Here is a 13,396-nt window from a genome sequence, read left to right on the forward strand (position 1 = left end):
TCTTAGCACAGTGACTTGTGAGAGCGTGACCCCTGAGTCTGGAAGGCTGCTTAAAGGGATATCCCACCCAAAATGTAGATTCTGCCATTGTTTACTCATCATGGTCTGTTTATATATATGTATACAGCCGATTTCAATGGTCACCAAAACCAGTTAAAAAATGTTCTTACAATGGATTTCAATGGTCACCAAAACAGTTTGGTTACCAAAACTCTTCAAAATATCTTCATTTCCGGTCCGCAGAAGAAATAAAGTCACATAAGTTTGGAATGACTTGAGGATTAGTAAAATAAAAACATTGTTTTTTTTTTTGTTTTTTTTAGAAGTGTTCTTTCTCTTTAAGCAGTGTCCCATATAAAATGGCTGGTGTTGGGTTTTGTCCTGCGTTAATAACATAATGTGTCTGCTCTCTCTTAGCCCCTGCTTGTCTCGATGCAATTAGTGGCTCTCAGAGGCTCTGCGGGACTGGGGGCCTGAATTAACAGGCACAGAGAGGGGGCCGGTGTCTGTCACTTTTCATTTGCCCGAGGGGGACAAAGGGCCCCGACCTGCGCCCTACTTTTCACACTTCCCTGACTCCTGGGTAATGGGAAACAAAAGGCGGGGCTCCTCTGGCTCACAGGGACCCCTTAAGACAGACTGGATCCTTCTTACAGGGCAAAGGATGGAGAGATATGACCTGCAACAGGTTTCAACAACTCATTCCATTCCTGGTAAAGAAACTAAAACTAAACTGTGCAACTTTCATAGAGAGCACAATTGACTTTTTTATGATTGTGATTATTATTACTACTACTACTACTACTACAATTACTATTGTTATATATGAAATAGTTCTAAGCTTGACTACTACTACTAATAGCAATAACAACAATAACACATTTATAAAGTGTGTATAAATCATCCATATTTTTAGGTGGGTGGGATCTTGCATTAAAGTCTGTAATAAACCAGAATGAACAATTCACTGTTGGTGTGAATATGCCTTCAGAGAGATAAAGATGGAAGACTGGTAAAAGCATGCTGTGACTAGTCAGTGCGGAAAGCTTCATGGCCTTAAGACAGGAAGTGTGCTGACAGAGAAAGAACAATCCTATCATGAGGTGCCTGGCACTTACGCTGGTATCTGTGAACAAGATCCTCCAAACCACAGTCACAGCACACACATAATATTAAAGAAAGTTTCAAAAAAGAGAGAGAGAGAGAAACAAACCAAACAAACAAAAAAACATTCCATATTCAAACAGAAATTAAATCACACGAAGATATGGTTGGGAAAATCTATTTGCTCTTGTGAAGAATATCTACAGATGTGAATGTGCAGTGGCAAACAACTTAATATCAATGGCACAGTTTGAAAACTGGTGCAAAGCAAATCTCTGCAGCAGATGGACCTTTAGTAAATCAAATGGCAAAGATGCCATAGAGCTGTGCTATCTGGCATAATTTATAGTCTCACTGAGCATTCTTTCAGAGGAAAGCTCCTCATTAATTTCCTTTGAATGGATGAAAGAGCAGAGAGATGGGGGGAAAGGTAAAGCAACTGTAGCCACCATATAGAATGACCACACCTTATAGCAAATCACTGAGGCATGCCATGTGGTTTCTGGGAAGGCATTCCCACAGTCTTCAATCATATGATGCTTGAAAGGGGAAGTAACTCTGGAGACAGAAATCTGAGGAGGAACAGAGCGAGCTGTGTCACTCGTTTCCCCAAAGATAATGCTGCTTTGACAGCGCCTTTGAATATCTTTGTTTTTTCAGTTAAGTCCATTTCATTGAAGAAAAGGATACATGTAAGATGCCAAACATCCGCTTTTAGACAGGTTTTGGAAGGGCAGGTGAGATGAACAACTAAAGGGATCACCCAAAACATCTTAAGTCAAGTCTGTGGTCTTGATCGATGCACACACTAAATAAACGTGTACAAAACCAGAGCCTTACATAAACACAAAAACCACAGACCAACACCAAATAACACCTGGCAGCATTAGGGATGGACCAATATTAAAATTAACCCAATAATTGTTTATACATTATTGTTTTCATGTTATGTTATTAAATTCCTATAAATAAAAGACTAAAAAATAAAATCAATCGTTTTAAATTATGTAAGTGAATTTAGGCATCACAAGTTTATGTGAAAATATATGAAAAATGAATATAAGAAATTATATTTAACTGTTAATAAATTATTTTTAAAAATTATAGATTAACTAAACCTCTTTATATTTTTTAAAGACCAACTTTATTTTATTTAACTTTATTATCATTATTTAACCCAATTTGACTATTATTAACTATGGATTTTCATTGCACAACCATTGTATTATTACAGTGGTTATCTGTATACTATATACCTGTATCAATATCCAGCATCAACCTATTAAAAAAAAAACTAAAATATCATCAGATAAACAATATGGAACAGATATATTTCACATTTGTAATCACAATCTCGTAAAATAATTGCAAAAAAGACATCACCAAATCTGTGCTACTGATGATAATGGTACTATATAGTCTACAGGAAAACAAGCCCTGCTCACCACGAAGCACGCAAACAAATACAAACAACGCCTTTCACCAGCATCGACCATGCTCTCTAACTCATAGATTGAGTGAATGTGGTATGTGGATATGTGTGCTGGCATGCGTTTCACTGGCCCCTCCTGGGGGCCCCTCCTTGCAGGCAGCCCAGCGCCTCGCCTGCCTCTCAAGTCACGCCGGCCAGCAGGGAGAGCAGACTTCCTGGCTCCACTCTCATTGTTTGCTTGGCTGCTTCTGAGGCTCATCTAAGGCTGGATTACCATAAGAATACTGAAACGTTCCTGCAGAGCACTCGCCTTCCAAACCTCCTGCTGCACTTCTTCTCTCCTGTCCTGCTCCCCCCACCCCCCCTGCCCTCCTCGATCAATCTTTCCCTGCTGGCCACCGCTCTTCCAACATCTCAGTCACGCTCTGCTACCAGCACAGCCCTCTCACAGCTTGCCGTTGCTTTCTCTCTCACATCTACAGCCTGTCTTTGGTTTGTATCTGTGGCTTATCAGATGTCTAAACAACCCCCAAGAGAGATACAACATTCTAACGGAAATATGAAACAGGGTTATTGGGAAATAAGATGTGAATTTAGTAAGACCAATGGATTTGATACAAAAAAAAAAAAAAAAACCTGCAGCAGGGTATAAATGAATCTTTTTGTGGGTACATCTACTAAAGAGAAATCGAGTGGAAAGTGCAGAAAGAAGAAGGAAACGAGGGCGGAGGTCTGTGGTAACTCTATCCAGACAGTCGTGGGTTCAAGAACACACTGATGATGGTGTTGTGAAGGTCTTCCTGCTCTACCAATCACCCACATGGAAGCCAACAGTAAAATACCTTGGGTTCTTCTGTGCTCTTTTTACCTGTATTTAGTATTGAGAGGCCAGATGAAACTGAATCTAAATTCATGTTAGTTGTCGAAATAAGTTAGCAGTGTCTCTGCACACACCTACTCATTTTCTGTTGTTAGCATTTTTTTATTTTTTTTTACATTTTATAGTAACCTTGTTACCATATACAGTGAAAAACTGTAAAAAATAAATCTATATTTCTGGAAGTAGATACTACTAAGAATTTTTTAAATGAAGAACAGTGTAAGGACATTCTTGAAAATTCCTGTGACATCATATGACTGTTTTTGGTATAAATGGTTTTGTTTCTGGCCATGTTTTATGGAGCACTAAAGATAAACTCTGATTCATCATATGGCTTTCTATTGTGCCAGCCGTTATAGTATAATGGTTATCCATTCATTTAAAAAGGCAAAAAGCAGATTTTGGTTATAGAAGAGATTGGTTTATTAGCATTATTTCATTAATTAAATATATACAATTATAAGTTGTAGGTATAATATATAGACACTCCATAACGACCAAAACATTGCCAGTTTTTTTCTATATACTGAAAATGTAACCGTTTTTCACTCAAAGGTCTTTTAAGATCACAAGAAACCCATTTTTAAACCTTTGACTGGTTATACATGCAAATAAATGATTAGTTCATGTTGAAAAGCAATCAAGCTCATCCAGTGTTTTCTTTGATATTAATTTCTGTGCACTAATGATACTAGCCACCTTTTTCTGTACCAAAAACAGAATTAAACTATAGGGATTTTCTTTTACCATTAGGAGCTCAACATAAATAACTGTTTGCCTAACCTTGTCCACACTGTGTTGTTTATCCAAATGGACAGCAGGATTTTGCACAATACTATGTTACATCTACCATTTTTATAAAATTGTTTATATTTTGCTTACTTTTAAGTTGCTATTCATTCAGATTTTACAGCTCATCTTAGTTAAAAATACAATAATAACCCTGCTACAATTGACTGAAATAGTGAAAGCATTGATTCATTGGGTTTTCTTTTTCAGTACAAAAATACAACTCAAGTCAAGTCACTTTTATTTATATAGCACTTTTAACAATACAGATTGTGTCAAAGCAACTTTACTGTATCAAATAGAAAGACACTGGTTTTCAGTTAAAGGCAGTTCAACATTGAATTCAGTGATGACCACTGTTGGGAACGTTACTTTAAAAAAGTAATTAGTTATAGTTACTCACTACTTTGTTCCAAAAAGTAACTGAGTTAGTAACTGAATTACTCTATAATAAAAGTAACTCGTTACCAGGGAAAGTAACTATTTGCCTTACTGTAAAAAAAAAAAAAAAGTTGCTACATGTCAGAGAATTTGTACTTTTTTTTTTTTTTGCAGTTTTCACAAGTCAGTTGAAATGAGTAGAACAGACAGGTACATAACTTTCAATATTTATTGCACGTCAACAGACAGCAAGAGTTTTATCCTGCATTTCAAGTATTATCTTTGTAAGAAAAGTGTTTTTGGCCACTAGCTTTGGATGCGTGTGTCACACATTACATGTACACATTACATGCACAATCTTGCCTTTGACCACAATGAATTTGAAGTAGTGCTTATATCTTCACCTTGAAAATGCCAACTTTTCATCGGATAGCTCCTGACTCGCCATATCTGCTGCTGCTGCGAATCTCTGTGTAGCTGTTGCGTGTGTGTGTTTTTGGTGCAAAAACACTGGCTCTGATTGGCTACAATGAAACACATGACTCTGCCTTAGCCAATCACAATCGCTTATCTCGTCATTAACCCACCTCCTTACTCGCTGTGTGAGCCAGGGGTGCGTTCGGATTGCATAGTTTATTAAATCAATGCATAGTAATGCACCGCATTTAACGTTCAGTAACGTTAACAGCGTTGTAACGACGGGAAAAGTAATTAGTTAGAATACCGCGTTACTGAAAAAAAATAACGTCGTTACCAAACACCGTTCTTTTAAACGCCGTTATTCCAAACACTGGTGATGACATCCTCCTGCTCAGTTCAGTTTGAATAGTACCTGTGCAATCAAGTTGACGATATAGCTGGAAATTAAGTGTGACCAACTAAAGCCCCTTTCACATTGAGATTCCGGTTCATTCATACTGCCAGTGATTTCCTGGAATCTGTATGTGCGTTCACACACAAGCCGTAAAGGTCCCATAATGACATGTGATTTCAGGATGTTATGTGTAATGTATGAGTCAAAAACACTTGGCACGTTAACTTTCACTTAAACTGGCGAACAATCTCAGCTTCAGCATGGATAGTGATTACAGTTTGCACATATTTTTCCCTCGCGAATGTTGATCTGCCTTCAAAACATCCGGTAAAAGAGTCACACTATAACGTGCATCATCACTACGAAACACCCTTTACGGCATTGGTTCTGGCTTTTGTTCACACAAAGTTTGTTTCGTGACTGAACTTTGTTCTTCAATGTTACTAGGTCCCCAGCCCGGGATCGATCCCGGAATCAATCCTAGGACATGTTTGCGTTCACACAGAAGGCAATCCGGCAATGTTTCGGCAATTTTCGAGGGCCAGTTCTCCTCCGGCCAGACGAACCAGCAGGTTTATCCATGCTGCAGCAAAGTTAGATTGTGCAGAGGGCTCATCTGGTTCCGTTGTCTTGTCCCCGTCTATGAGGAAAGGTATTCACTGGGAATCTGTCTCTGGGGCTCATCTAGTTGTCCTGGTCTCCACTCACATTCAGGGCTGTCGAGGTCATCTCTAGGTGCTGATCCATCATCTGGGATGGTTACAGACTGGATCTGGTGGCTACTGTAACACAAAATACTTCTTCTTCATAGGAAAAAAGAGAGCAAGGACCATGCTACTGCTAGAGGCCCATTCCAACACAATCTAGTTTCACAAACGTAACATTTCCTCACACGGAGAACACAAATCTTTAATGAAAAGTACATAAATGTTAACTAAAAGTGCATACATTTTTCTGAGAGATGCTGTGTCAATGATGGCTTAAATGTACTGCTGTAAACACTCTCTGTTTGGACTTACAAGCCCTGAGCAGATACTGGGAAACTTGAGCAGAGGCCGCAGAGGGTTCACAAGACGGCTAGATTTATTCTAGTCTGTAATTACAACATTGGGCTGAAAATAAGGCTTTGTTTAAGCAGATGCACACGCTCCAGCACATTCCACAACCAAATGTAGCCTAGCTCTCCAGAGAGGGCTTCACGTCACAGACATATGGCTGGGACTTGGGAGGTTAAATTCTGGACAACACAACAGAAGGCCCACGCTCACTTCAACAATCACAGATCAGCTCTGCTGGAAATTAGACAGAAATGCACTCTGTGCACTGTCCTGCATTATACATTGCACTACCATACAAGGTCTGGGTCAGGAGGTTTTGTTAATAAATTTTCTTCTACTCAGAAAGGACACACAAAAAACTAACAGAAAAGACATTAATGTTACAAAAGATATATTTTTTTAAATAAATCAACGAAACCTGGAGATATAATCTAAAATTTTCCATAAACATTTTAAGCAGCATCAAGTTGAACTGTTTACAACCGTGATAATAAGAAATAATTGTGATATTAACAAATACATTTTACAATGTATTCAAACAGAAAACAAATATTTTAAATTGTAATAATATTTTCTATACCATGTAAAGTTTTTACTGTGTTTTTGCTCAAATAAATGCATTGCCTTGGTGAGCATAAGAGAGTTCTTTCAAAAATATATAACATAATAATAACAATAACTTTTACTGACCCCAGACTTTTGAACGGTAGGGTATCTGTACCTTCAACAATTTCCATGGCTCAGTCATGTGACCATGAAGACTCGATTACTTCTGCTATATACACTTTTTCATTGGTTGTGAATTTTATTTAATACATTATTTTTTTAAAGGCCAAAATGGCTTATATAACACCGAATGTACATAATATTAATTTATATTCATGAATAATTAATAACATGTGAAATCACATTTCTCGGGTATAAACAGACTGAACTACTAGCTATATTTTCCAACTGGAAAGACTAAAGGGGGTATAAGAAACTAAAAAAGCCCCAAGCTTTGGACATCTCTTCAGGATTCAATTATCTCCATCTAATTTTTTCATTGTCTACAACTCTTAATTCAGAAATTAGTGTTCTCTACCCAGGGATAGTCATTCGAGTTCCCATATCTACACATCCATTGTGAGATCTAGTCTGACAGATCACATACCACAGTTCAGATTTGTTCAAGCCCATTTCTTTTTGGATGCGGAGAACAAAATCCATATTACTAAGTGGCTAGTCCCTCTGTGTATAGAAACACATGTCATCCAGCTGGCAACTGAATGTGACATTGCCCCCTTCCCCAAAAACACTAAGTGCAAATTGTTTTGAGCTGAAGGACGTTGCCCTGATGAGCAAAGCATGAAAGTGCACTTCATGCAGGGATCTCAGATGTCTCCAATTCTCTAGGCGGGATGCTTAATGGCTGCGGCAGGAGGTTCCTCCGAATCAAGCAGATCATTTTCACACTCTGCAGAGGTTGTGCTGCCAGAATGTCTGTTCCTGCATGAGTTTACAAATCAAGATGTCTGACACAAGGTGTTTAAATGGAGGCTATTTTTTTTCTTTCTTATCCACACAGATTGGAGAGACATATTGTGCGCTGCTGGAGATCTGTTTTCTTATCACGTGAGGTGATGGTTGTTTTACAAGTACCAAGGTTTAAGTTGCTGTCTCTCAAATGGCATTAGGGCATGAAAGAAAGGAAAGTGGTGTATTTTCCACTACCTGCTCACAAATTCCATGGCTGTGGGATGATAAAGAGGTTTTATCATCTGTGGTAAACTTTCTCACTGGCCGAGATCATCTTGCCCTGCAGGGGGAATTTGGTATAAGTGGAAATCCTCAGCCCAAAAGTTCTTGGGCGGAACAGGGCAAGGACATGTAAACAAGTCCAGAGTATGAGAATTAAAAAGTCACATTTTTTTTCATGCCTCTAAAGGGAAAATTCACCCCAAAATAAAAATTTGGTTAACATTTACTCACCCCAAGTCATTCCAAACCTTCAACTGTTTTTGATCATACAGTAAAAGTCAAGGCGATCCAAAAAAACAACACTGATTTCACTGACTTTCATTGATTGTATAGAATCTTCATAATATTATTTTGTGTTCACAGAAGACAGAAAGTCATGAATGTTTGGAGCAACATGAGGATGAGTAAATGATGACAGAATTTCAATTTTTTGCATCCGCTATACCACTCGGTCAATCAACCTCTATTAATTTTCCATAAATAAGCCAATAATTTAAACTACTAAATTTCTGTCATTTCACAACTTTACACTGACTTGTTCCCTAATTACAGCAGCAGGAAGAGCAGCAAAAGCCTTTGTTCTTCAAAGTGTGACTGTGGACACTTTGATCCAGGTTCCAACAATTAGTGCATTTACATGCACTTTAAACTTTCATTTTAGTCAGAATAAAACAATAATTTGTCTTTTTAAAATGTAAACCATTTAGTCCTACTGAATTCATGCCAGTCCATTTTTTGTAATGTTGCACAAGCAGTGAAGCTCTGTTTCATCTAGCTACAGTTGGCCAAAGTGCTGTGCGGCTGCTCCAAAAGACAAAGCACTTCTACCCAAACAAAAGACATAGATACACATAAAAACAGGTCAAAACAGACGAACAGACCACATAAAACAGGTGGCCAAAGTAATACAAACAAAAACCAGAGTTTGTTGACAACGTCACTTTCTGTTATGCTACATGTGCATATTTGAAGTTGTTCTGCTTCTGCTTTTTGCAAATGTTCGCCGTCACATATAAAATATTCCATGCCCCATCTCAGTGCAAATTAGTTATATGTGTGTGGTCTGTGTGTTAGTGTAAGTCAGTACAAGAACGGATTTGTCTGAGCAATTGTATGGGAATCTCAGGCAGCCTGAGTGCAGTTTATGAATGCGAAATTGTACAGCAACAGTGTAGTGTGTTTGCCCAGAAACCACAGTAACGAAGAGGCTGGAGGAACGCACTGGAAAACTTTAGAGATGCCCACAGGCGAAGGCCCTTTTTAAAGCCTGGCAGATCACACAGCCTCGTTCAGCTCCACATCCTCTGCAAACATGTGGCTGCAATTGAGTGGAACAGCCCCTCCCTCAATCCAGCCATCCAACCAGCCCCATGTAAACATCCCAGGTCCATAAGGCTCGCTACATCATGCACTGATTGACCCATGCCTCTGAGCGACATCTGAACTCTCACTACAGTCTAATCAAAAGTAAAGCCCTTAAGTACCTGAGAAAATCTCAACGGTGATCCCTTCAATGTGGCAGAGTTCTGCATGTCAACGCGGTTCTCATATGTCATGGGTCATTAATGCGGAGTGGAACAGTGGAGGTGGGCTGCAGGGTATCTGTTCTCTGACAGACCAATCAAGTGCCAATAATTATGCGACAGGAAACTCACTGATTGCATAAGTCTGTCTCTGTCTCAGGCACAGGGTTAAGGGTTAAACTCTGGGCTTTGGTAATCAAGACTGGAGTATGCTCCTTCTCTCCCTATGAAAATACAGCCAGAGATGGAAGTAGTTAAGAAGAATTGCAGCATTTACTAATGTAATTGGCTATTGAGAGTCTTGGAAAAAGAGGTGACCCTCTGTTAACAGAGAATAGAAAACTCCAACCATTTACCAGCAGTTTCATTTCAGAAAAAGATTCTGTGAAACACAACAGACCCTGATTTACGAAAGAAAAAGTATAAAAACACAAAGACCACAGTAAAAAGGAATAAACTGAGTTAAATTAAAGAGGAGCTTCGTACACCAGTCTGCAACAGGAAGCAGCAGGTTCTTACCTCACAGGGTAGCAAGTGTGGCAGCACATGATGATGAAGGGTAATCATGAGTATCAGCATTAAAAGTCTTCTGTCTGCACATCACAGAGCAAAGCCACAAGCTCCTGGGGAGCAAAGAAAACTTCATTAAGACCCACTAACAACAGTTATACTATATCAGATGAGCTTTACCTAAACTTCTGCAAATGGAGATAAAATGCAAACTCCCAGAAAGTCAGAAAACAAATTAGATCTGCAGGAATCCAATACTAATGAATGTCATTTGGTTTACTTTCTTCTTACACTTTTGGAACGCTCATATAGATTAAGCATAACAATATTTGATTTCATATAAAGTTAATTATCATTATCTGGTTGCATCACAAATTTAAAAGACAGCAGATCCCCTGTTTATTATTCTCATTATAAAAATTGGATCAAGTGAAAGAAATACGTCAGCAATGTTTGAGTGCACAGAGTCCAAAAGAATGAGAAAATAGTCTTGGATATTTTCATGATTTGTCTTGCGTTGCTTTAGGACACTGCATGTGCATTAGGGCTGCTTGATTATGACAAAAATCATAATTGACGATTATTCCCTTGAAACTGTAATTGCGATTATTAATTATGATCATCACAATTTAAATTAAATTATCCTTATATCATTGTTTGATGCAACTGCATGCCATATTTTTATATAAAAATAAAGAGGCTAAAAACACACAAACTGAAAAATTTTGTGCTTCTCTATAGTATTAAGCCTCAAATGTCAAATACACATCGGATTGGTTTCTTCTTAAAATTAGAAAAATATTAATGGTATTATAATGTTATACTAAAACTAAAACAATGTAAAAGCTCTTATGAGAACATGTTGAAAGAAAAAACATATCTTAAGCGTGCAGAATAACATAAGTGGACTTTGAACGATTAATTGCCACTTTGAACGATTATATAAATTGTGGCATCCTTAATTATAAATCGAAATTAGAAATTTGATTTATTGTGCAGCCCTAATGTGCATCTTCAGAATTATTTTGTTTAAATCTTTTTAAGGTATTTCATGAAACAATCCAATAGTTTTTGTTAGATACCGTGATTTCAGTTTCTTCAGAATTATTTAAACGTTGTCAAAGAGAAAAGGATTATCAAAGAAAAAAAATGGTACATGGCTCTATGCATCAGTTGTTGATTGAATTAAGATGAGTGTTTCAGTAAAAAATAAATGCAATCATGCAGAGTATTGTGCAGTGGCAGGGTTTAAGCAGAGAGATAGATAGGGTGTTAATGATTACAAAGTTTGGAAAGTCATCTTTAAAACTGGTTATGAAAAGTGGAAATAAAATGCCACACTGCTCACTAAAAACCACTCATTGCAGCCTTAGATTACTTTCTTGTTTACACTTCCATGTTTAGACTTCTGTTTCAAAACTAAAAGTACATATTTGCAAGCAAGGTTTCACACAGTATCATACGCTATAATATGGCAGGTTCAAACTTAACAATATGACACCAAAACACTCTTTCTTGAGGTGTCAAGAAAATTGCTGTCAAGAAAGTTCATGGCAAAACTTTGCACAAGTAACCCTAAATAGGTCACACAGGAGATCCATAATGCTGTTCTCACATATTAAACTAAACTGAGACTTTGTGTGGATTAGCAGCCAACGCAAGGCAAAAACGCTCCTCAGACATAGTGTCACCAAGCCTGAGACGTTTAGATCCATACAGGTGCCAGGAGGAGTTGACCGTGACTTCCCACGCTTCGAAAGAGGATTATAACTTATTTCCCAAGGAATGTTGACTTCTTCCCAAATCTGTAGATTTTGGGGTAATCTTTTCAATAGCCCTCATTAAAAACAACCGTTTTACATTTAGCCGTTTGTAATTAGAGTGGCTTGTGTATACACATCTCCACTTCAAAACTCTTGACCGGAAGCGATTTGTGACCTGGTTTTTTGAGTGCTGAAAGAGAAAATATATGCAGAAAGTCGAGGGACAGCAGTAGGAAGTGGAAATCAAACATATAAAGATGTCATCGCTGCTGTTAATTCCAGAGGGTTTAGTAAAACCAACAGGGAAGCATGAGGGTGTATAAAAAGCAATTGGAACTCAAATCGGAGACTAATGTGATCAAAGCGAAAGATCAGCCATAGCTAATAGAAATTGAAGCCCATGAAATGAGAAGGTTTAGTGTGGTTCACTGAGGCGCTGAGGATAGGAACACGGATGCCTTGAGGGAGGGCTCAACTGTGCCTGCAAAAAGCTACAAAGCACCCACTCATTCTTTTTACACTGTGGTTATGATATTCCTTAATGTTTGTGATATTTTACAAGCTTGGAGAGAGCATTTAGTCACGATTCAGCTCTGTGGGAAGGCAACAGCTGAAGTTTTCTTTAATTTTGTGAGATGACAGCAAACTGTTTACTGTTAAAGCCACAGGCTTCATGCTAAGCTTGCCATGATAGACGGTGCTGACGGTGATACAGTTATTAAGCCACAACACCAGTAACGTCACTTGCTCACCGCGGCACCAACACCCACCACAGTTTAAATTTTTTATAGTTAAAAAATCATTTAGTTCAGTAATAGAACAGGCAATACAATTAAAAACTGAACGCAGCTGCTTAATGCAGCATCACAGATTAGATTTCATTTCTCCAGTGAGGAGAGTGAGTAGAGCTGACAAGAGGAGTGGGGTGAGACAGACAAGATGATGGTGGATAATTTAGTTTAGAAACAAAATGCAAAAGGGCCTGTTTGACAGTATTTTGAGAAGCCTGTTGACTTTTGACATTTATATAAGGTGATTTTGGAAGTTTTTTTTAAACATTTGCTAGTTATTTAATTGGTTTCACAGTTTGCTGATTTTTACTTTATTTAAACTTTGTGTAATTTATTTGACATCAAGGTGTATGCTGTGCCTCTGAGCCTTCTTATTCGTTTGCTAATAAATGTTCTACGATTCTTATTTATTTGGTTATATATTATACATGTTTACTTATTTACAGTTTTGTACCCATTTAAACAATGCAAGTTATTTGTTATTTTATATTAGGCATAGCCTGCACTATAGCATGGGGTATTTTTATTTGTTTTGTTAATAAAAGTTCTATGTTTAATACATAGGCTAAAGTTAGTTTGACATTGTATTTTGTTGTTGCATTCATGGATTA

At 37.8% G+C, this 13,396-nt stretch overlaps 1 protein-coding gene across 1 annotated transcript in view; it reads right to left on the reverse strand.

The window, feature by feature from the left end:
- Positions 1-13,396, reverse strand: part of LOC128025288 (bone morphogenetic protein receptor type-1A) — a 34,730-nt gene that overhangs the window by 15,506 nt on the left and 5,828 nt on the right. The window contains exon 2 of the mRNA XM_052611499.1: positions 10,241-10,344. The gene's annotated coding sequence lies outside the window, so the exon portion shown is untranslated. The remainder of the gene's footprint in view (positions 1-10,240; positions 10,345-13,396) is intronic.

Source organism: Carassius gibelio, chromosome A12 (assembly GCF_023724105.1).
Source record: "Carassius gibelio isolate Cgi1373 ecotype wild population from Czech Republic chromosome A12, carGib1.2-hapl.c, whole genome shotgun sequence".
Taxonomy (NCBI): Eukaryota; Metazoa; Chordata; class Actinopteri; order Cypriniformes; family Cyprinidae; genus Carassius; species Carassius gibelio.